At 40.1% G+C, this 21,886-nt stretch overlaps 1 protein-coding gene across 1 annotated transcript in view; it reads left to right on the plus strand.

Annotated features, from left to right (window-relative positions):
* The first annotated feature begins 600 nt into the window (after window positions 1-600).
* PPM1A (protein phosphatase, Mg2+/Mn2+ dependent 1A) overlaps window positions 601-21,886 on the plus strand; it is a 46,013-nt gene continuing 24,727 nt past the window's right edge. Inside the window, exon 1 of the mRNA XM_069596749.1 lies at window positions 601-1,214. The gene's annotated coding sequence lies outside the window, so the exon portion shown is untranslated. The remainder of the gene's footprint in view (window positions 1,215-21,886) is intronic.

Genomic DNA, 21,886 nt, shown 5'->3' on the forward strand with positions numbered 1-21,886 from the left:
GGGTGGGTGGCAGTACGGTGTATGGGTAGTTGCCCTTCGAGATGCGAGGTGTGTAGCTGGGGTACCTGCGTGTGTCTCCAAGGGTCCCTGGGGCTAGGGTGGCTCTGGAGGTGTGGAGCCTTGGAGGAGGGGGTCTGGCGGCGGCCTGACACCGAGTTAACTTTTGAGCCGCAGCAGCCAGGCCTCGACCAGGCCGCGACCGTGCCCGAGAGAAGTCGAAAGCACGGGGTTGTCCTTCAGCTTCTGTGGACTGCGCCTAAGCAGGGAGCGGTTTGTGTATTTGCAGACAGATGGCAGCGCCGCGCCGGGAGGCCGGGATGCCACGCGGGAGCGTCTGAGTTCCCGTCGGCAGACTGCCAGGCTTGGAGGGCATCTCGATTCTTGGGGCTCCTAACAATCACACACTCCGTCCAACCCAACGCCGGGAGATGAAGGCCCCGGTTCCAGTTCCGATCCGGGATTCGCGATGCTCCCTCAAGCCTCGGTCTGAGGCCGGGGTAGCAAGCCGACTGCGGCGAAAGATACCGGGTAGGGCAGTGACGTCATCTGCGCCCGCCCCCTCCCCCCTCTCCCCTTCCCCCCTCCCCCCGTCCCCCGCTTGCCGGCCGGCGCTGCGGTTCCTGCCCAAAGACATCCGGGTCTCTCCAGCTGCTCCACCTCGCCGCAGCTGTAGCGAGGGCTGAGCCGACGGGGAGGGGTGGGGCGGGGCGGGGCAGTCGGAGGCGTGGGGGAGGGGCAGCACGGCGCCGTCGAGAGCGCGCCTGCGCGGGGACGCGCTCGAGGCGGCGGCGGCGGCGGTGGTGGCGGCTCTAGGGGCGGGAGCGCGCGCGGGAGGGAGGGAGCTGTGGTCTCGGCGCCCGCCCGCCTTGCAGCTTCGGGTGCTCCGGCGGCTGCAGCTCGGGAACCGGTGGTTGGGGAGGGGGGGTGGGGGGCGCCAGGCAGGTGGGGCGCGAAAGCTATGACTCTTCGGCTCTTCCTCCTCCCGGACCCGCTCTCCGCCTCCCGCTCCAACGCCCGGATGATCTGAGCCGCGAGGGCGCCGAGAGCCGGGGGCCCGGACGCAGCCCGGCTCCTCCCCTCCTCCGCCCCCTCCCCGGCCTGACCTGGCCGGCCGCCGCCGCGGTGACCCCCCTCCCGCCCCCTCCCCGGCCGCCGTCGCCGCCGCCGCCGCCGCCTCGGCGGACCAGGGACTTGCCCGTCCGCGGCTGCTCCGGGTAAGCGCGACGCTCGGGCCGACGGCGGGCGGGAGGGCGGGCGGCGTGGGCCTGCGCGGCGGTGGCCAGGCCTGGGGCCTGGGGCCTGTAAACAAGCCGGGCGTCTGCCCGGGCGCTCCCGGGAGGAGACGCGACAACTCCACCCCCTGGCCCGGCCTCCTCCCCGGAGCCCGGCGGCGGGCGGCGAGGGGTTAACGCTCCTCGAGGGCGGCGGCGGGGAGGCGGGGGCGGGGTGTTGGTGGCGGCTGCCGGGGGAGGGTCGCGACCCTCCGGCCGCCCAGGCCCGGCTCGATGTTAGTAGCGGGCGACGCGGACGAGGCCCGCGGCCCGGCCTGTCCCGAGAGCAGCCGGCGGAACTTTTCCCGAGCGGGGAGGGGGCGTCCGGCGCCCCCACCCTCCTGGGCTCCAACCCTTGGAGCGAGGCCGAGAGATAGAAGCGGGGGGAGGCTTCCTTCGGACCGGACTTGGCCTCGAAACACTAAATTTGGGGGAATTTGCTTCAGGTTTTTATGGAGACCGTGCTGAGAGTGAGGTTCCTTCAGAACTCAAGTCAGTGATGCCTCCAGTTCATTCATTATTTAGGCATCGAACAAATCCATTGAAGTAAATCGAACTGATTCCTCTTTTTAACCGTATAAAAGTTCCTGATGCTAGAATTTATTGAGGTGTGGTTCTGCTTTGCTTGTACATGTTAAGTATTTTCTTGAAGGACAGCTGGCTGTGGAGAGCCTCTGCCAACCGCAGTTTTAGATATGTTTTGAAAATCTCATCACCTGAGTTCCCCGCCGCCCCCTCCCAGAGTACCAAGTACCGCGATTCTTAAAAATCCACAAAGGTCATACTTCAGCTGTGCAAGCCAAGAAGTCTATTGGCCCCCCGCCCCCAACTCCCAACTCTAAATTTTCTACTGATTGGAGTAATAAGCCGAATGCATCTTAAGAAGTGACTGGAAGGGTATGGGAGATGTAAAAACCTATGGGAGGTGGTTTTTGTTTTCCCGGAGTAGATGATTTTGACATTACTAAAGGAAATTAGAAATTTTAAAAAGTTGTTCCTAGGAAAAGGTTTAATCTTTTCAAACTTGGACGTTGGGGTTTTAAACACAACCACTTTTTAGGTGCAAAGAACTCTGAACAGAGTCAGAGATTTTTAGCAGTGCTCTTCTGAGCCTTAGCAGTTCCAGAACTCTCAGTTCAGCAGGGATTGCTCCCTACCTGCTCTTTAACTCGAACAATTTCACTTTAATGTTTTTATCTTTTTACATATTGGGCCTTTTCCAAAGTCAGTGGTTCTGTAACTCTTTAGAGAGTAGGAAACTGAGTAGGGCAATCGTGACCCACCCCGCTCCCTGTTTTGTAAGTGTATTTTGTTTCTTTTGATTTTATTGATTGATTTTGTTTCTTTTGACAATTTGAAGCACAAAGTAACATTTCTTGTTTGATGTTTAGGTCTGTTCTTATGTGTAACTCACATGTATCTGTTTAAACTTTCAATCATAAAGTGATTACTTTTAACCTGCAAGGTACAGCTATACTACATTTTGGAAACTAATGAACTGCACATAGAACATTTTTGATTAGATATCACTAGATATTTTTCACATCAGTGAAGTAATTATTTTATGGAAGAGGTATATTAAGACTGGTAAACTTTGGCTAGGTACCTCAGTATATATTTGAGAAATAAGATGGTCGAATGCTTGAGTCATCAGAATTTCTTTTTATGTGATGTGATGTGTGTGTTAACATATAAAGGTGGTTTATATTTTAGTTTGAAGAACAAAATTGATGCCTATAAGTACAGTATAAACTGTTGAAAGCAACACTGCACTAGGAGTCAAGAATTGTTTGGTCGTGGTTGTGTTCCAAACATCAGCAAAGCCAAAGGGGTAGATTATCAAATGTTTCTTATTCTCAACATTGTGTGTTTAATAGGCTTTGACTCAATAGCTGTTATGTGCCAGGCACTTAGATGTTTCAGCATTCTGGCCCTGATTTTCTTTCAGGGTTGTGTCTTTCTTGAAAGAATTTTAAGTCAGTGGTTGTTATTTAGGAAAGATATTCCTATGGGTAGCCTTTACTGATTTTTCTGTTGGGAGTGAGAAGTCTAGAAAAGCTCTTGGGAGGAAGGCAGATGGAGATTCCGCAAGAGACAAAGGGTGATTGAGCCTACAGGTTTGAACAAGCACAGGACCCTTGGTAATTTGATGTGAAGGGCATTTTAAGAACACATTGTGCAGGTTTTCCTGTCAGTTCAAGCTGGGTCTTGCTTATCTTGACTCGTTAATAAACCTTCATTTGAAAATTTGTTCTCTAATATGCAGTTTTTTCAAAGAAATTTATAGTACACTGTATTGTCACATGGTAAATATTGCTAAGCAGTTAGTAAAAAAAAACCTACAGTCTTTGAATTTCTTCACATAACACTTAGACTTTATTAGAATGGCTGATAGCATGTGTAGCTGATTCTGGTTTAACTGCAAATGCTTATTTGTTTGAAAATTTAAAACTAAAGACTGACATATGTCCATAGGGAGCTTGTTATCCCTGAAATGCTCATGCCTGAGTGCTAGATTAATCTCTTAAGATGTGAGTTGATGATCATGTAGTTACAATTAAATAACTAATTGTAAGGTGATATTTTGATGATCCCCTGAATGACACTTGGGCACCTGACTCTGAGTGATACTCTTGATTACTTTCCATCCTTACCCACGCAGAGGAAGGAGGCATCCCTTTAAGAAAATCTGTGCAAGTGAAGTCCTGTAAGAGTCAAATAGAAGATAAAACAAGGTGTGGCCCTGTGAAATAAATGGACCTTAGGGTAAGGAAAAGGTATTGTGAAGCAACTAGGTAAAAGTTTGTGCCTTCCTGTACCTTGGTTAGTAACTTTATTCCAGAATATGTTCTGTCTTCCATCTCATATGTTGGTGACAAACTTTTAAAGATTGAGTTGCTTCATTTTCTATTTCATTGTTAGCGAGGAAATTTTCTGACTTGGGATTATTAACTAGTGTTATATGAAAGTAATTTGGGTTAAACTGTATCAGAAGGAGAAGGGGACGATAGAGGATGAGATGGTTGGATGGCATCAGTGACTCAATGGACATGAGTTTGAGCAAGCTCCAGGAGTTGGTGACAGACAGGGTAGCCTGGTGTGCTGCAGTCCATGGGGTTGCAAACAGTTGGACATGACTTAGCAGCTGAACTGAACTGAATATCAAAATCAAAAGTTTGATTACCTATATTCTTTCTTTTGTTCTTTCCAATGCCTAATTTGTTCTTATGCACAATAAGAACAATAATTTTATATTTTAGTATGAATCTCTAGAATATATTTCTTGCTGATTTTGACTTTTGGATGTCCTAGCTATCTGTGTATCTTTACCTAACTTTTCTTTTGCTGAGGTAGGTAGAAGGAGCTAGAGAAAGTAATTAAGAGAGGTGAGCTTCTGTATACCTTTATCTAAAATGTGATAAGAGTTTTTAGAATTTTTGTAGAAAACTGAGGGAAAGATAATGAATGTTAATGTGTGTTCATGGATTGTTTATAATATATGTGTGTTTATAATATAAATTAAGAGATGTTTTAAACATTCGTTGAGTAAATGTGATAAGGGAGTTTCAGTTTTTATATTTCTTAATATGTTTATCTGGACTCCATTTTCTTAGTTTATGTAGTATTCATATTTAGGATATGGATTGAAAGTCACTAGACTTTTTTCATGGCTGATCTGATTTGAATTAAAATCCTATGAAACCAAACTACTTCTAGATACATAGGAAAGGAATAATAAAATCTGTAATTTATTGACCATTTATTTGCGTGAGGCTTTAATTTTCACCACAACCGTCTAAAGCATATGATGTTATCTCTGTGTTGCAGATGAAGAAATGTAGGATTAGAGAGTGTAAGTAATGTGCCAGAATCAGATCTGTAAATACAAAACTCCTGAGCAGGCTTTTCCCAGTTAGGTTAGCCTTGTTCTTCCTAGGAATCAAAATTTGAAAAGCTGAATGTTATGCTTCTGATACAGATTCCTAGAATTAAAAGGGACCTTACAAATTTATGTAGTATAAGTCTTCCAGTGCAAGAGTCCCTTTTAAAACATTCCATAGAAATTTAAGAAGTTAAGATCATCTTCTCAAGTTTCAAAAGTCAACAGAGATAAACAATTTTATGTGTTCAACTATCATTGTTCAGACTAAGAAATGGAATCAATATTAATTGTCAAATAGTTGATACCTGTAATGAAGGACTTGGGGAAATGTTTGAGTGTATACAGTCAGTGGACCTATATTGAAGGCTCCAGAGAACATGGTGAAACTTACTAGTGGGGTGATCTTCAGCAAGCTACTTAATTTTTCTAAGCCTCAGTTTTCTTCATCTGTCAAAGTCAAATGGAAAACCTTTCTCATTAGGCAATCTTTGTTTCACTGCGCTGAGTCTTCATTGTTGTCCTCTGGCACTCTGTAGTTGTGGTGAGCGGGGGCTACTCTCTTTTCTGTGCTCCAGCTTCTCTTTGTGGTGGCTTCGGTGTTGCTGAGCGTGGGCTTTAGGCACATGGGCTTCAGTAATTGCAGTGCATGGCGACTCAGTAGTTGTGGCGCACGACTTAGTAGTGTGTCTGCAGCACGTGTGATCTTCCCAGACCAGGAACTGAATCCATGTCGCCTGCATTGTCAGGAAGATTCTTAACCACTGGACTACCAGGGAAGCTCTGTCATTAGGTAATCTCGAAGATTAAATGAGATGATCATGTAAAGCACATGACACGTTTTCTACTGTGAAGAAATAAATGGTAGCTGCTATTATTGAGTATATGAAATCTAGAGATTCTTAGGGGAATAGAAACAGTATGAGTGGGTGTACGTATGAGGGAGTGGGAGTATGAGAGGGTGGTCTTTGAGCATAGCTTTAGCAGTGAGCCTGGAAGACAAACTAGGAGACTGAGTGGAGGCTTTAGAAGAGATTGTAAAGGTTGTGGGCGTATAGACCTTGTATATGAGTACACTAAAAATTAAGAGGCAATAGAAAAGAAAGTTGCGCATGAGTAGATTTATTTGACTATATGAAGCTGGAGATAAATTAGGTTAATGATTAGGTGGGAGTTGATGGTTAAATAGAGAATAAAGAATAAGTAATAAAGCAAAGGTGAATGTTCAGACAAGAATAATCAGTAAATGAAGGAGGACATGGGTTGGAGTTTTAAAAAGGAGACAGTTCATGATTAGAAATGGGCAAGAGGATTGTTACTACAGAAAAGATGCAAAAGAGAGTAGGAGACATGAGAGAAATTCTTCTAAGTAACTCAGTTCTTCTTATGAAACAAAAGAAATAGTCTTCATAAAAGGCACTTAGGCTTTGTATGTGGGTCCTGGGTTATATAGGATTGAAAAATTGTATTGGAACAGCTCAGGTCTTACTAATTCATACCCAAACCATGTTTAATACTCTAAAACTTGTCTTTCCTATTAGCATCTTATACTACATCTCTCTTCTCCATTCATTAAAACATCATGAAATTCTTCCTAAAATACTATTTTCATCACATTATTTCTCTGCTCAATATATTTAGTAACTTCCTTTTGCCTCTAGAATTAAGTTTAGACTTCTTGGTTTGGCTTTGACACTTCCCATAGTTGGACCTCAGGACTGATCTATTTCAACCAAACTGGTACCCTTGCCATCTCTGGACCACACCCTGTACTTTTTCCCTCTCAGTGGATCTTTGCTCATGCTAATTGATAGTTCAGAATTCTTACCCCTCCTTCACCAGCTTTTGTTTTCTTCTTTATCAAAGCTTGTTTCTAGTTTTTTCTCCCCCACAAAATGTTTCATTTCTCCTCTCTTTGTACTTCCATAGTATCATCTATTATTTGTGCAGCTTTAATCATATACTTTACTGTGAAGTATTTGTGTTTTAATTATAACTTTGTGCTCAATTTAATTATAAAATTCAGAAGGGGAAAATACAGTATCTTTACTGTATCCAAAGCCTGGCACAGGGCCTGTGGATAGTGGACATTCAGGTATTTATTATTAGGCAAAATCTACCTGGAGGTAGGTGTGATTGCTGTAGCAGAAGAAAAAGAAATTAAAGGCTTTCTGGTGGCAGATATTTCTGACTCTCTTCTCACTCTCTTTTTAAATATTATTTTGGTTGAACTTGTATTTTTTTTTTTTTCCTGCCACATTACTTGGCTTTCAGGATATTAGTTCCCCAGCCAGGGATTAAACCTGGGCCCTGGCAGTGAAAAAGATGAGTTGTAACCACTGGACCACCAGGGAACGCCCCGAAACCTACATTTTTAAGTGCATGAAGATTGTGCAAATCTGAACAGTGTCAGAGTTGTTATGTTGGTGTAGAAAATTATGTTGATTCTAAATCTAAGGATTTCATCTTACCTTCCTGTGTTTTGGCTTTGAGGTTTAAATAGGACTCAGCCATCCCATTCATCCCTTTCCAGAGTTATATTTGAAATTATTATAACCAGGCAATCTTTTAAACAGAAAGGAATTGTGGAATCACAGTAACGAGACAATGTTATCAGTTTAAAAAGGGAGATAGGAACTTCTTGGTGGTCCAGTAGTTAAGACTCCTACTACCAGTGCAGGAGACATGGGTTCAGGAAGATCCCGCATGCTGCCAGGCAACTAAGCTCATGTGCCACGGTTACTGAGCCCAAGCAGTAGAGCCCATGGGCTGCAACTACTGAGCTCACGTGCTGCAGCTGCTGAGCCTGAACGCCCAGAGCTTGTGCTTCGTGACAAGCCACTGCAGTGAACGAAGCCCGCACAGTGCAGAAAGGAACTAGGAAAAGCCCGTGGGCAGCAACGAAGACCCAGTGCTGCAAAAATGCTTTTAATTAAATAAAATATTTTTTAAATAAGTAAAAAAGGAAATAACTATCAACTTTTACTTTGACTTTTAACTTTTATACAAATGACTAATATATGAATAGTCTGTGTTCATATAAATCTCTAAGCTAATCTTAAGCTTTATCAAATTGTTAACTGTTTCTAGAATTTAGAAAATAGACAGTAAACTTTTCTTTATTGAATTTTTTGAGTGGGTAATTTTATATAAGGAGTCTGTGATTGCTTAGATCCATTTATTGGAGCATGATACTAATGAGACCAGAATCACAAATTTGATTCTTTGTATGCCTCTTAACTTTTTCTGGCCTTGACATTAGCTTGTAACAATGAGAGCTAACATTACTGACCACTTATATGCCAGTTATTATCATAGACATTTTGAAGTACTAGCTCATTAAATCTTTTATAACTGTCTATATGAGATAGATAGTGTACTATTACTACTTGTATCAACAGATGAGGAAGTTAAGACAGAGGTTAATTTTCACAGCTAATAACAGAAGCCAAATACATTTCCTTGGACTTTTCAAGTAATTATGTATGTGTGTCACTGCAGTTTCATTTGGAGAAGGAAACGGCAACCTACTCCAGTATTCTGGCCTGGAGAATCCCATGGACGGAGGAGCCTGGTGGGCTACATACAGTCCATGGGGTCGCAAAGAGTCGTGCTACTGGTGAAAATAACTAGGCAATTGTGATGGGTGAGAAATCTTTGTATATGAAGGTTGTGACTACAGTTCCTTTGTACCTAGAGAGTAAATCTTGTGATTGAGTTGCAATCTGGAGTGTAAGTATAAACTAGAGTTGAAAACTACAGTATCACATGTCATGTCAGCTCCCTTTAGAACTTTTCATCAAAAACAACCATTAAATTTTTTATATAAAAAGCACTTATAAGTTAAAGCTATAATACAACTAGTACTACAGGTCATACATAATTTTGTCTTATGGCTTATTTAATTCATGTTCACTTCTGTGACACCCACTGACATAAATTATTTCATCAGCCATTTCAAATTAAATTCTTAGTTTAAGAAGATAGTCTTAAACACAAGGTCTCATAGTAGAGATTATACTATAAATAGAACATTTCATAAGAAGGTTTATTAAAGGTAAATTCCTTGAAAACAGGGATCAGGTTTCATTTGTTTTAAATATGTGCTCAATATATGATTATTTATTCTTTGTAGTCTCCCTGCTCATTTTCTGATGAACATGTGTGTGCGTGCTAAGTCGCTGCAGTCGTGTCTTTGCGACCCTGTGAACTGTAGCCTGCCAGGCTGCTCTGTCCATGGGATTCTCCAGGCAAGAATACTGGAGTGAGTTGCCATGCCTACCCACAGGACAAAGAAAATTGAATATGAGCCAGAAATATAGCAGACTATGAGACAGTATAGGTCACAGATAATCCAGTTTAAATTTAGGCTGGTGCTTTGTGTTCATCTGTGATAATACTCTTGTCAGGCAGGGATATAGATAAATAGGTTTTTTGTTTGTTTTGCTTTGAGTCATGCTGTATGTGGCTTAATTATTTTATTTTAAAATATGCTATTTAGGAACTGTTGTACTGCCTCTGAGAATAAGACCATAGTTCATTACCAACTTTGAATGTCTTGGCTTCTTAGCATTGCTCCTTGTCTTTAATTATGAGTGGTAGAAAATTGTGTCATATTTGGCATGTCTATTTGAGATGCAGGTTTCCCAGGTAGCTCAGTAGTGAAGAATCCACCTGCCAAGCAGGAAATGTGGGTTCAGTCCCTGGGTCAGGAAGATCCCCTAGAGAAGGAAATGGCAACCCACTCTGGTATTCTTGCCAGGGAAGTTGCATGGACAGAGGAGCCTGGCAGGCTACAGTCCATGGGGTCACAAAAGAGTCAGACATGACTTAGTGACTCAACGACAACAGCTATTTGAGATGCAGCTTGCTTATTTTGTTAACAAAATTTAGTAATGAAAATACTAACAATGAGACTAAGCATGGAGTGGCTATGTATATATGTTTTTGTGTGTTTTGTTTTACAAACAGAATTGCAAAACTTAACCAGACTGTTGGAAAATGTTTTTGCAGTATTCTGTCATGCTTCAGAATATAAATAGATAGTAAACAGAATTTTCACTTTTCATAAAGCAGTATTGTTATCTTTGCCAAGAGTCTTTAAGGCTGTTTTGGACATCAAGGGGCAGATCTTAGAAGTGGCAGCTTTTGTTTTGTGGTCAACCCATAATTTAATTCTGTTACTCCATATCTGTCATCTTCACTTTCTCTGTCTGTATAAATACTTCCTGATACTGTTAGCAAGTACTTTAACAGCCAGTCAGCCATCTAGAGTGATCTTGTACTGGTGTACTACAGTCAATAAGGATCTCTTTAAATGCAAATGGGATTGTTCATTTTATACTGTAAAACTCCCAGACTAAATTCAAGATATTTTTGTCTGAAATCACACTTGGCTCCCAGAAATTAATCCTTTGAGTTTAAATTTCCTTATACTTTGCTTCTCACATAGAAAAGTCTTTTTTAAAAATGTACCCATTCATGAATGTTGAATGAGCAAATGAATAATAACCCAGGGAAAGAAAATGTATAGGCTGTAGCTTCTAGTCAAAACTACATCTTTTCTCTTATCTCCTTCAGCATATCTCATGTGGCATTTTTAGTAATGAATGTGTATCTAATGATGTTGAGAAACCTTTAAAAGTCATTAGTGAAGTGAAGTCGCTCAGTCGTGTCTGACTCTTTGCGACCCCATGGACTGTAGCCTACCAAGCTCCTCTGTCCATGGGATTTTCCAGGCAATAGTACTGGAGTGGATTGCCATTTCCTTCTCCAGGGGATCTTCCCGACCCAGGGATCGAACCCGGGTCTCTCGCATTGTAGAGAGACGCTTTACCGTCTGAGCCACCAGGGAAGTCAGTGAACAGTAACCTGAAATCAAGTTTCTGACTGGTAAATTAGAACTATGTATTCTGTAGAATAACAGTGGAAATGGTAGGATACAATTTGTTTGTCGGTCTCCTTCTATGAGAACACCTTTTCCTTGGTAGGAAGCAGTTCCTAGTGCTGTTGACAAGGGAGAAGTCATGATGATGATGTCATATATTAATCAGATGTCACTATGTAATGCTAAATATTGATACCTATGAACAAAAGAGACATGTTTCCTTTGAAAAAGTAATGAACTGGTTGAGGAAGTCAGCTATTGTGTTTTCTGGGCCAGTGTGTGAATCTTCAAATATGCAAGGATTAAAAAACAGCAAACTGGAAATTGAATCCACTTCTGAATATATAGACAAGTTATCCAGAACTGAGAAATTTGAAATGGTTAACAGATGAGGCAAATTGAGATTGTGAATACCAGAACAGTCTTAGGAAACTTTAAAAACTAAATAGCTCTATGCCATCTAAATCATTTAATATTTTGCCTATACTATAATGTTTAGTAGAAATAGCTCAGTATCTAATTTTATAGTCACTAAATCCTCTAAGTCACGAAGATTAAATTAAGCTTAGGTATTCTTCAGGCAGTTGTGTACTTCTAAAGTTTACTTTAAAAAATTGTGTAGTAATTTCTACATAGCTTTGTAGAAGTTTAAGAAGAGTACCTTATAGAGAGTGTGATTCACATCATAGCATGTCTAGAAGATGGTGATACATTAAAAAATCACGAAACATGAAGGAAGCATCAAAAGTGGCAAGCTCTGTCTCACACTTTGTGAAATTGAAACTGCTGCTAATATCTGTGTAAACTGACTGTAGTTTGGGTGCTAAATGACTTGTGTCATGAGTTTTATGGAAATACTATTTAGCATAAGAGCTTTATCTGACTTATTTTCATTGGTTTGATTAGTCAACTTTGATTTGCTTTTTGAAATTTAATTTTTAAGATTTTAATTTGGACTTTTAAATTAGGGTATATTTAACTCAACAATATTTTGTATTAGAATTCATTTGGGTGAAATTTAGTTTGTTGACAGAGGTTAAGTCATTATTTAGTTGAAAGAGTGAAGTAAATATTGAAGCTGTAAGATGAAGAGATACTGAACAGCTGAGAAACTTTCAGATAACTTTTTTAATCTGAAAAAAAATTTAATATAGTCTTTTTCATGTTGCTACAAATAATGTCATCGTTTAAAACCTTTTTATACAAAATAAAATATACAGAAAGTCATATAAAATCATAGTAATTCTTTTTAATTTTTTTATAATTATATTTTTCTCTTTAATTTTTAAAATTTATTTTAATTGGAGGCTAATTACTTTACAATAGTGTAGTTGCTTTACAATGCTATGTTTAGTTTCTGCTGTACAGCAAAGTGAATCAGCTATATGTATGCATATCTCCCCTCTTTCTTGGATTTCCTTTCCACTTATCACCACAGAGCACCGTGCTATACAGTAGGCTCTCATTAGTTACCTGTCTTATACACAGTAGTGTATGTATGTCAGGCCCAATCTCCCACCCTGCTATGTCTTTATCCATTCCTCTGTTGAGAGATTTTTAGGTTGCTTCTATGTCTTGGCTATTGTAAATAGTGCTGCAGTGAACACTGGTGTGCACATAACTTTCTGAATTACGGTTTGCTTTCTGTATATGCCCAGGAGTGGGATTGCGAGGTCATATGGTGGTTCTAGTTTTAGTTTTAGAGAAACCTCCATTCTGTTCTCCATAGCGGTTGTACCAATTTACATTCCTACCAGCTGTGTAGGAGTTTCCTTTCTCTCCACACCCTCTCCAGTGTTTATTGTTTGTGGACTTTTTAATGATGACCATTCTGACCAGTGTGAAGTGATACCTCATTTGTTGTTTTGATTTGTTTTGCTCTGATATTTAGTGAAGAGGAGAAGGAGAAGTGGGAATCAGAGGATGAGATGACTGGATGGCATCACTGATGAAAATGGACATGAACTTGGGCAAACTTCAGGAGATGGTGAGGGACAGGGAGGCCTGATGCGCTGCAGTCCTTGGGGTCACAAAGAGTTGGACATGACTGGGCAACTAAACAACGATAGTTAGTGATGTTGAGCATCTTTTCATGTGTTTGTGGGCCATCTGTGTGTCATCTGTGGAGAAATGTATATACAGATCTTCCACCCAGTTTTTTGGACTGTTTGCTTTTTTGATATTGAGCTACATGAGCTGTTTGTATATTCTGGAGATTAATCTTTTGTCGGTTGCTTCATTTGCAAATATTTTATCCCATTCTGAGGGTTGTCTTTTCATCTTGTTTATGATCCTTTTTGCTGTCCAAAAGCATTTGTTTAATTAGGTCCCATTTGTTTATTTTTGTATTTTCATTACTCTAGGAGGTGAGTCAAAAAAGATCTGGCTGTGATTATGTCAAAGTGTTCTATGTTTTCCTCTAAGAGTTTTATAGTTTATAGCCTTACATTTGGTCTTTCATTCGTTTTGAATTTATTTTTGTATATGGTGATAAGGAATGTTCTAATTTCATTCTTTTATATGTATCTGTCCAATTTTCCTGGGTGACTGAACAACAACAGTGCTTAGTGATGTTGGCCATCTATATGTCTTCTTTGGACAAATACCTATTTAGGTTTTCCACCTATTTTTTTAATTCAGTTTTTTCTTTTTAATTGAGCTGCATGAGCTGTTTATATGTTTTGGGGATTAATCTTTTGTCAGTTGCTTCATTTATTGAAGAGATTGTCTTTTCTTCAATGTATATTCTTGCCTCCTTTGCATAGATTGGGTGACCATATGCATGTGGGTTTATCTCTGGGCTTTCTACCCTGTTCAATTGAGCTATATTTCTGTTTTTCTGCCAATACCATACTGTCTTGATTACTGTAGCTTTGTAGTATAGTCTGAAATCAGGGAACCTGATTCCTCCAGCTCTGTTTTTCTTTCTCAAGATTACTTTGGCTATTCAGGGCTTTTGTGTTTCCATATAAACTGTAAAATTTTTTGTTCTAATTCTGTGAAAAACGCTGTCAATGATTTGATAGAGGTTGCACTGAATCTGTAGTTTGCTTTGGGTAGTATAGTCAGTTTCACAGTATTGAGTCTTTTAGTCCAAGAACATGATATATTTCTTCATCTGTTTGTGTTTTTTATTTCATTCATCAGTATCTTATAGTTTTCTAGGACTTTTGCCTTCTTATGTAGGTTTATTCCTTGGTATTTTATTCTTTTTGTTATAGTGATAAATGGATTGTTTCCTTAATTTTTCTTTTTTAAAATCTTTTTTTTTTAATGTATTTATTTGGTTTTTGGTTGAGCTGGGTCTTTGTTGCAGCTCACAGGCTTTGTCTAGTTGCAGTGTGTGGGTTTCTCGTTGTGAAAGCTGCTTTAGTTGTGGGACATGGGCTCTAGGCACGTGGCCTTCAGTAGTTGCGGCACACAGGCTCAGTAGCTATGGTTCACTGTTCAGTAGTTACGACTTACGGGTTCTAGAGTGCAAGCTCAGTACTTGGGGCACACAGGCTTAGTTGATCTACGTCATGTGGAATCTTCCTGGATGAGGGTCGAACCCATGTCCTCTGCTTTGGCAGGCAGATTCTTATCCGGTATACCACCAGGGAAGTCACGAGATTTGTCTTCCTAATCTTCATTGTTAGTATATATAGGAATGCAAAAGATTTCTGTGGGTTAACTTTGTGTGCTGCAACTTTACCAGATTCACTAATGAGCTCTAGTGGTTTCCTGGTGGCATCTTTAGGATTTTCTATGTATAGTATCATATCATGTGCAAACAGTGACAGTTTTACTACTACTTTTGCGATTTGAATTCCTTTCATTTCTTCCCTCTGATTGCCACGGCTAGGACTTCCAAAACCATGTTGAATAATAATGGTGAGAGTGGATGTCCTTGTGTTGTTCCTGATCTTAGAGGAATGCTTTCAGTTTTTCACAGTTTAGAATGGCGTTTATTGTGGGCTTGTCATATATGGCCTTTATTCTGTTGAGGTATGTCCCCTCTATGCCTACTTTCTGAAGAGTTTTTATCATAAATGGGTGTTGAGTTTTGTCAAAAGTTTTTTCTGCATCCCTTGATCGTATGGTAAAAAATCATAGTAATCTTTTTTAATGGCTTTATTAAGATGTAACTAAAATAACATAAAACTCACCCATATGAAGTTTATCACTCTGTAGTTTTCAGTGTATTGGCAGAATTGTGCAACCATTACCACAGTTTAATTTTAGAGCATTTTCATCACACCCAAAAGAAACCTTGGTTTTTGTTAAGAGTCACCCCCCATCCTCTTCTCCCCCAGCCCTTATCAACCACTCATCCCACTTCTGTCCCTGTAGGTTTGGGTATTTTATATAAATGGGATCCAGATAACTTTTTGATCAGTGATTTCTAGCCTTGATAAACATCTTGTATATCTCATGAGCTAGCCAGGTAGAAATAATTTAACCTCCTTTTATAGCTTAAATAATGACTGTTCCCCCCTTCTGTGACCAGGACAAATTATTCAGTAATTGTAAACACTATCCAAATGTAAACCAAAAATCAGGCTCTTCACTAGTAACTTCAGGGGATAAATACGTAGTCCTCACCTCCAGTAGTGCTTTTCACTGTGGGTTGCTCTGTAGCCCCTTAGCTTCCCTAATATGTTGATCTAATAGCCATTTCTCTCTCACCTCATGAACTCAGACGTGCATGAATTCATTGAAATATTTTCCTTTACAGCTGGCTTGCCTGTACCCTGCCTTCTTACTCTGTCATAAACACAAGAATGAGGAAGGATTAAAAGCAAGAAAGGGAAAACAGATAGATGCTCAGGCCTGGGAGGGACAAAGAGCAAGACTAGAGATGGTATAAAATTTTCAAGGAGATTGAATTTGTGGGCAGAAGAATAAAAAAATTGGAGGTTGCTTAGAAGAGAGTAAGACCTAGAGGGAAGAAACAGAAGGCAAAAATGTTATATTAAAAGATAAGAAAAGTGAAAAGTATAGGAAATTTTCAGTTCTAAGTTTTGAATTTTAGTCCTATGTCTGTGAAGCACAAATGATGAATCCATTTTTTGATGAAGTATAATGCCCTTACTTTCTTTCCACAACTTTGTAGAAATGTTGAACTTGAACCATAGTCATAGGTTTCTTTTGGGTTGTTCGAAGATACTCGAGTTTGAACCTGTGCAGACTGGGAAATTCCTGTCACCTTGGAATTATTCTTTAGAGAAGTCCCACAGAGAATAAAAATCTCACTGTGCCCCTCGGCTCTCTGGATTGAAGGAGCAGAATTCTGTTGTGAGTGCTCCCCTATAGGGCTGCTACAGAGGTTTAGAATTAGCCAGAGAATGGTACTAATTTGAGCAATTGCTGCTGCCAAAGAAAATCTTACTTGATAGAGCAGACCTTCTGGTTGAATTAGAATTGTTAATAAGATTTTAGGGGTACTCAGTCCCCCCCAAAGATCTGGACTCCCACATATAGCTTTAAAGTCAGTAAAATCCTGTAATGAAGCAGGAGATTTGGGGGGGAAGGGAGCACTAATAGGAACTGTTAGTACCTGTATTTGACCACTTGGCTGATATATTTAAAATCCTATATCAGAAACATGCTTACAATAAAGCATATAAGTCCTTATCAGAAATATGCTTATATTGTCTTATATATACCTTTTTTAAGAAACAGCTGATGAAGATAGGTTCAGTCAGTTCAGTTCAGTTGCTCAGTTGTGTCCGACTCTTTGCAACCCCATGAACCACAGCACACCAGGCCTCCCTGTCCATCACCAACTCCCGGAGTTCACTCAGACTCATGTCCATCAAGTCGGTGCTGCCATCCAGCCATCTCATCCTCTGTCGTCCCCTTCTCCTCCTGCCCTCAATCCCTCCCAGCATCAGGGTCTTTTCCAGTGAGTCAGCTCTTCACATCAGGTGGCCAAAGTATTGGAGTTTCAGCCTCAGCATCAGTCCTTCCAAAGAACACCCAGAACTGATCTCCTTTAGGATGGACTGGTTGGATCTCCTTGCAGTCCAAGGGACTCTCAAGAGTCTTCTCCAACACCACAGTTCAAAAGCATCATCTTCGGCACTCAGCTTTCTTCACAGTCCAGCTCTCACATCCATACATGACCACTGGAAAAGCCATAGCCTTGACTAGATGGGTTTTTGTTGGCAAAGTAATGTCTCTGCTTTTGAATATGCTGTCTAGGTTGGTCATAACTTTCCTTCCAAGGAGCAAGTGTCTTTTAATTTCATGGTGCAGTCACCATCTGCAGTGATTTTGGAGCCCCCCAAAATAAAATGTGACACTGTTTCCACTGTTTCCCCATCTATTTCCCATGAAGTGATGAGACCAGATGCCATGATCTTAGTTTTCTGAATGTTGAGCTTTAAGCCAACTTTTTCACTCTCCTCTTTCACTTTCATCAAGAGGCTTTTTAGTTCGTCTTCACTTTCTGCCATAAGGGTGGTGTCATCTGCATATCTGAGGTGATTGATATTTCTCCCAGCAATCTTGATTCCAGCTTGTGCTTCTTCCAGCCCAGCATTTCTCATGATGTACTCTGCATATAAGTTAAACACGTTTTCTTTAAAACAGTTGAGATTTCTTACTTAACAGATAAAATGTGTTATCTGAGTTATGTGAATAATTTTAATATTGGAAACCAAGTTTACAAAATGACTATGTGTATAATTTGCTTTAATAGCAAGTACTCTTTTATTTACAAATAATTACTGTATATATAATATATGACTGTTTTATAGATTATTTATACTGTAGAAGGAGAAACTTAAGAGTACTTGTTGATTTAACTACTAGTCTATAAATTGAGCTTCATTACAAGAATATTTAACCAGAGAAACCTGTGAAAATACTTTTAGTCTTGAGCAAGATTGGAGTAATATTCTGAAGACCTTGACCTGGGAACTGCAAACTGATGTACCATGTACGAAACTTCAATCTTTAAAGAAAGATGTGAAAATTTAGATTGCTATGACTTAAGTATATTTAGAAAATATGGGATACCAGAAGAGCATTTGTTGAATGAGCCTTACTCATTAAGCCTTACTGTGCAGTGTGTTTGTGTTAGTCGCTCAGTCGTGCCCGACTCTTTGCGACTCCATGGACAGCAGCCCACCAGGCTCCTCTGTCCATGAGATTTTCCAGGCAAGGATACTGGAGTGGGTTGCCATTTCCTTCTCCAGGGGATCTTTGCAACCCAGGGATCCACCCGGGTCTCCTGCACTGCAAGCAGATTCTTTACCGACTTAGCTGCAAGGGAAGCCCACTGTATAGTATAAGGTACCATTATTTTGCTGATGTCTTCTGATCCTCTCAGTGGAATAAATGTTGATAATAGGGTCTAGGGAACTCTACAACTCCTGTGTTACAGGCAGTTGATATGAACAGAGAGATTAGTTAATAGTTCCTGAGTTTCCAGGAGCACTGCAATATCCAGTGCTCTAATTCTTAAAGGACTATTTATATTTATACTACTTATTATTGTTGGAGAATTTGGTTTTCTTTTTCACCTTCTTCTTTTCTCTCATCCATTGGTTGTAGGTTTCTTGAAGTGAATGTAATTTTTCACATTTCCTCAACTCAATGAGCTAATTTACTGCATTTCTTTATAATCTGTTTTTTAAATCATCCTTTGAGTTTTTAATATCAACAATTTTTTTAACTTTTGTTTTTGAAATTTTATTTATTTTTAAAATTTTATTGAAGTTGATTTATAACCTCCCAGTCCTTCCCTCCCCTACTCCATCTCCCCCTTGGCAACTGCAAATCTGTCCTCTGTGTCTGTGAGTCAGTTTCTGTTTTGTAGATAGATTTGTGTCGTATTTTAGATTCCATGTGTAAGTGATATCATATGGTATTTGTCTTTCTGAGTTATTTCACTTAGTGTGATAATCTCTGGGTCAATCCACGTTGCTGCAAAAGGCATTATTTCATTCTTTTTAATGGCTGAGTAATATACCATTTCACATAGTCATATATGTATATTCCACATCTTCTTTATCCATTCATCTGTTGATGGACTCTTAGGTTGTTTCCCTGACTTTGCTGTTGTAAATAGTGCTCCCTGGTGGCTCAGATGGTAAAGAGTCTGCCTGCAATGCAGGAGACCCAGGTTTGTTGTCTGGATCTGGAAGACCCCCCTGGAGAAGGAAATGGCAACCCACTCCAATATTCTTGCCTGGAGAGTTCCATGGACAGAGAAGCCTGGCAGGCTATAGTCCATGGGGTTGCAAAGAGTTGGACACGACTGAGTGACTAACACTTTCACTTTCGTGAACATAGGGGTGCATGTATCTTTTCAGATTATAGTTTTGTCTGAGCATATGCCCAAGACTGATACTGCTAGATCATATGGCAGCTCTTATTTTGAGTTTTTTGAGGAACCTTCATACTGTTTTCCATAGTGGCTGCACCAAATTTACATACCCAACAGATTAAAAAACAATCTTCATAACTTCTAACAGTGGCATTTAATTCTTTACCAATTTGTTTGGTAATTTTTAAATTTCTTATTTTTCACTTTCTGTTTTTTAAAAATCTTATTAAACATTTCATATATAGTTATTTTGTATCTTAAATTCACTAATTCTATTATTAATATGTGAAGTCCTTACGAGACAGGAAGGAAGCGGGTAGGGCACAACCATTAAAAGAATGACGGAACCCTGAAGAACCGGACACCACAAACATTGGTTGGAACCTGGTAGGCCCAAGAGGGTAGGTAGAAGGTTCAACTTCGAGAGACCTCGAGCCTCATTATACACTCGTTGTAATACATTAGCATGTGCTAAATGACACACCCCAGGCACAGTGGTAGTTCTGAGGGTGACCTTAAAAGCCAAACGGTGGATAGTACCCCAGTTCCTAGAAATATCTGCCGCTTCTCAAAGATAGTTAGAATATTCCTTCCACTTCTTAGCCGATGAAATTACCCAGCCGGTAAAAAGTGGCCATCCCCACACCTCGAGGCAGGCAGTTCTCACCTTTTCAGACTGACCACATTCTGTCTGTGGAATGTGTATCTCCCAGAGCAACTCTCACTTTCTTAGAGGACCCCATGCCTTGGGGCTGCCTCTCTCACCCTCAGGGACAGCCCGTACTCTGTGTGTGGAGTGTATATCTTTCTAAATAAACCTAACTTCAGGCTCATTCTTGAATTCTTTACAGTGAGAAGGCAAGGACCCTTCGCTTGGCGGCCTGTCCCGTGGACTCACTCGAGACCTAGAATATGACTATCCTCTCACACCCCATTTTCCTACAACACTAAGGGAGTTATATATGTTATGTTAATTCCTATTCATGACAATTTGTTTCCTTGTATGTTTGACTTTTTTATGAGCTTATATTTGATAAAACACCAAACATTCACTCCATCATGTATATAATTGCCTACAGTTTTATTTCCCCTTTTGTAGCATAAATTTCATTTCCTTATTTATAGGGCTTCCTTGGTGGCTCGGACTGTAAAGAATTCACCTGCAATGCGGGAGACCTGGGTTTGATCCCTGAGTTGGGACAATCCCCTGGAGAAGGGAACGGCTACCCACTCCAGAATTCTGGCCTGGAGAATTCCAGGGACAGAGAAGCCTGGCAAGCTACAATCTATGGGGTGTATTTTACCAGATTTTGTACTTACTGTTCCTTGTATTTAAAGGATTTGCCTTTCTTCTTGCTGAAGTGTATCCTTTAGTAATTTTTTTAGCAACAGAGTATGGCTTGTAAATGTCCTTAGTTTTTGTATGAAAGTATATTTTACACGGTTTTTTTTTTTTTTCAAATAAAAATTCTTGATTAATAGTTTTTCCCCCCTTCCTATCAGCACCCTCAAGATATTATTTCATTGTATTATGAAACTTGGCAGACTTGGAACTGTGAAAGTCTGGTCTCTACCTAATTGTTATGCCTTTGTATGAAACGTTTTCCTCTGGTAATTTTAAAAAATATTCCTTTTCCATATCCTGTCACCACTGTTTACTCGGTGACCTTGGGCAAGTTCTCAACAGAGGTAATGAAGTAGTATCTATCATAGAGACTCATGATTACGTTAATAGAAAGCATTTAGAGCCCTGCATATTTCAAGTATGGTGTAGATGTTAGTATTTGCTGTTTTACCATACTTGATATTCTGAACACATTCCCATGATATGCCTAGGTGTGTGTATGTTGTGTTATCTGTAGCATTCTTTTAAATAAATTATTGATCTGATGACTCATCTTTCTTCAGTTCTAGAAAATTTATTAGCCTTTATATCTTCACATACTGCTTTTTCCTAATTCTTCTTAATTTCTGTGTTATTTTCTAGGCAATTCCTAGGTACATTTTCCAATTTACTAATTACGTGTTGACTTTGCTCAGCCAATTTATGTGACCTTGGTTGTTTTTATTTCTCAGTGAATACTTTATCATGTTCAGGTTCTTGCTTGCTCGCACTCAACTGCCGCCTATTCTGGTTTGGTTTCTGGCTGTTTTTTTACCTTTTTTCCCTCTTCATGTCTATTGTTTTTGTTTGTATTTTAGCTTTGGAAGGATACTAAACATGCACATTTTAAGTTATTTTCTGATTGCTACTTTTTCTTCTAGGTTGAATTCCTACAATTGTTGGTGTTTGTTGGCTGTCCATCTTAGTTTAGTTGTCCTGGTGTGTTTTGGTTTCATATTAAGTGGGATTTGTTTGTTCGTTTTCTTTCTTTTCATCCTTATCTAGTGTGTTTTGCATGTTCCAGCCTGAAACCCTGTCTTACATTAGAGGGTTGGGTCCCCTGATTCTTGATAACATCAGGATCAGGCTTATCTCTCCAAGAAATACAAACCAAAAGAAGGTCTATTCTTCTGTTGAAGGAGCATGT

This window comes from Ovis canadensis, chromosome 7, assembly GCF_042477335.2.
Source record: "Ovis canadensis isolate MfBH-ARS-UI-01 breed Bighorn chromosome 7, ARS-UI_OviCan_v2, whole genome shotgun sequence".
NCBI classification, from domain to species: domain Eukaryota; kingdom Metazoa; phylum Chordata; class Mammalia; order Artiodactyla; family Bovidae; genus Ovis; species Ovis canadensis.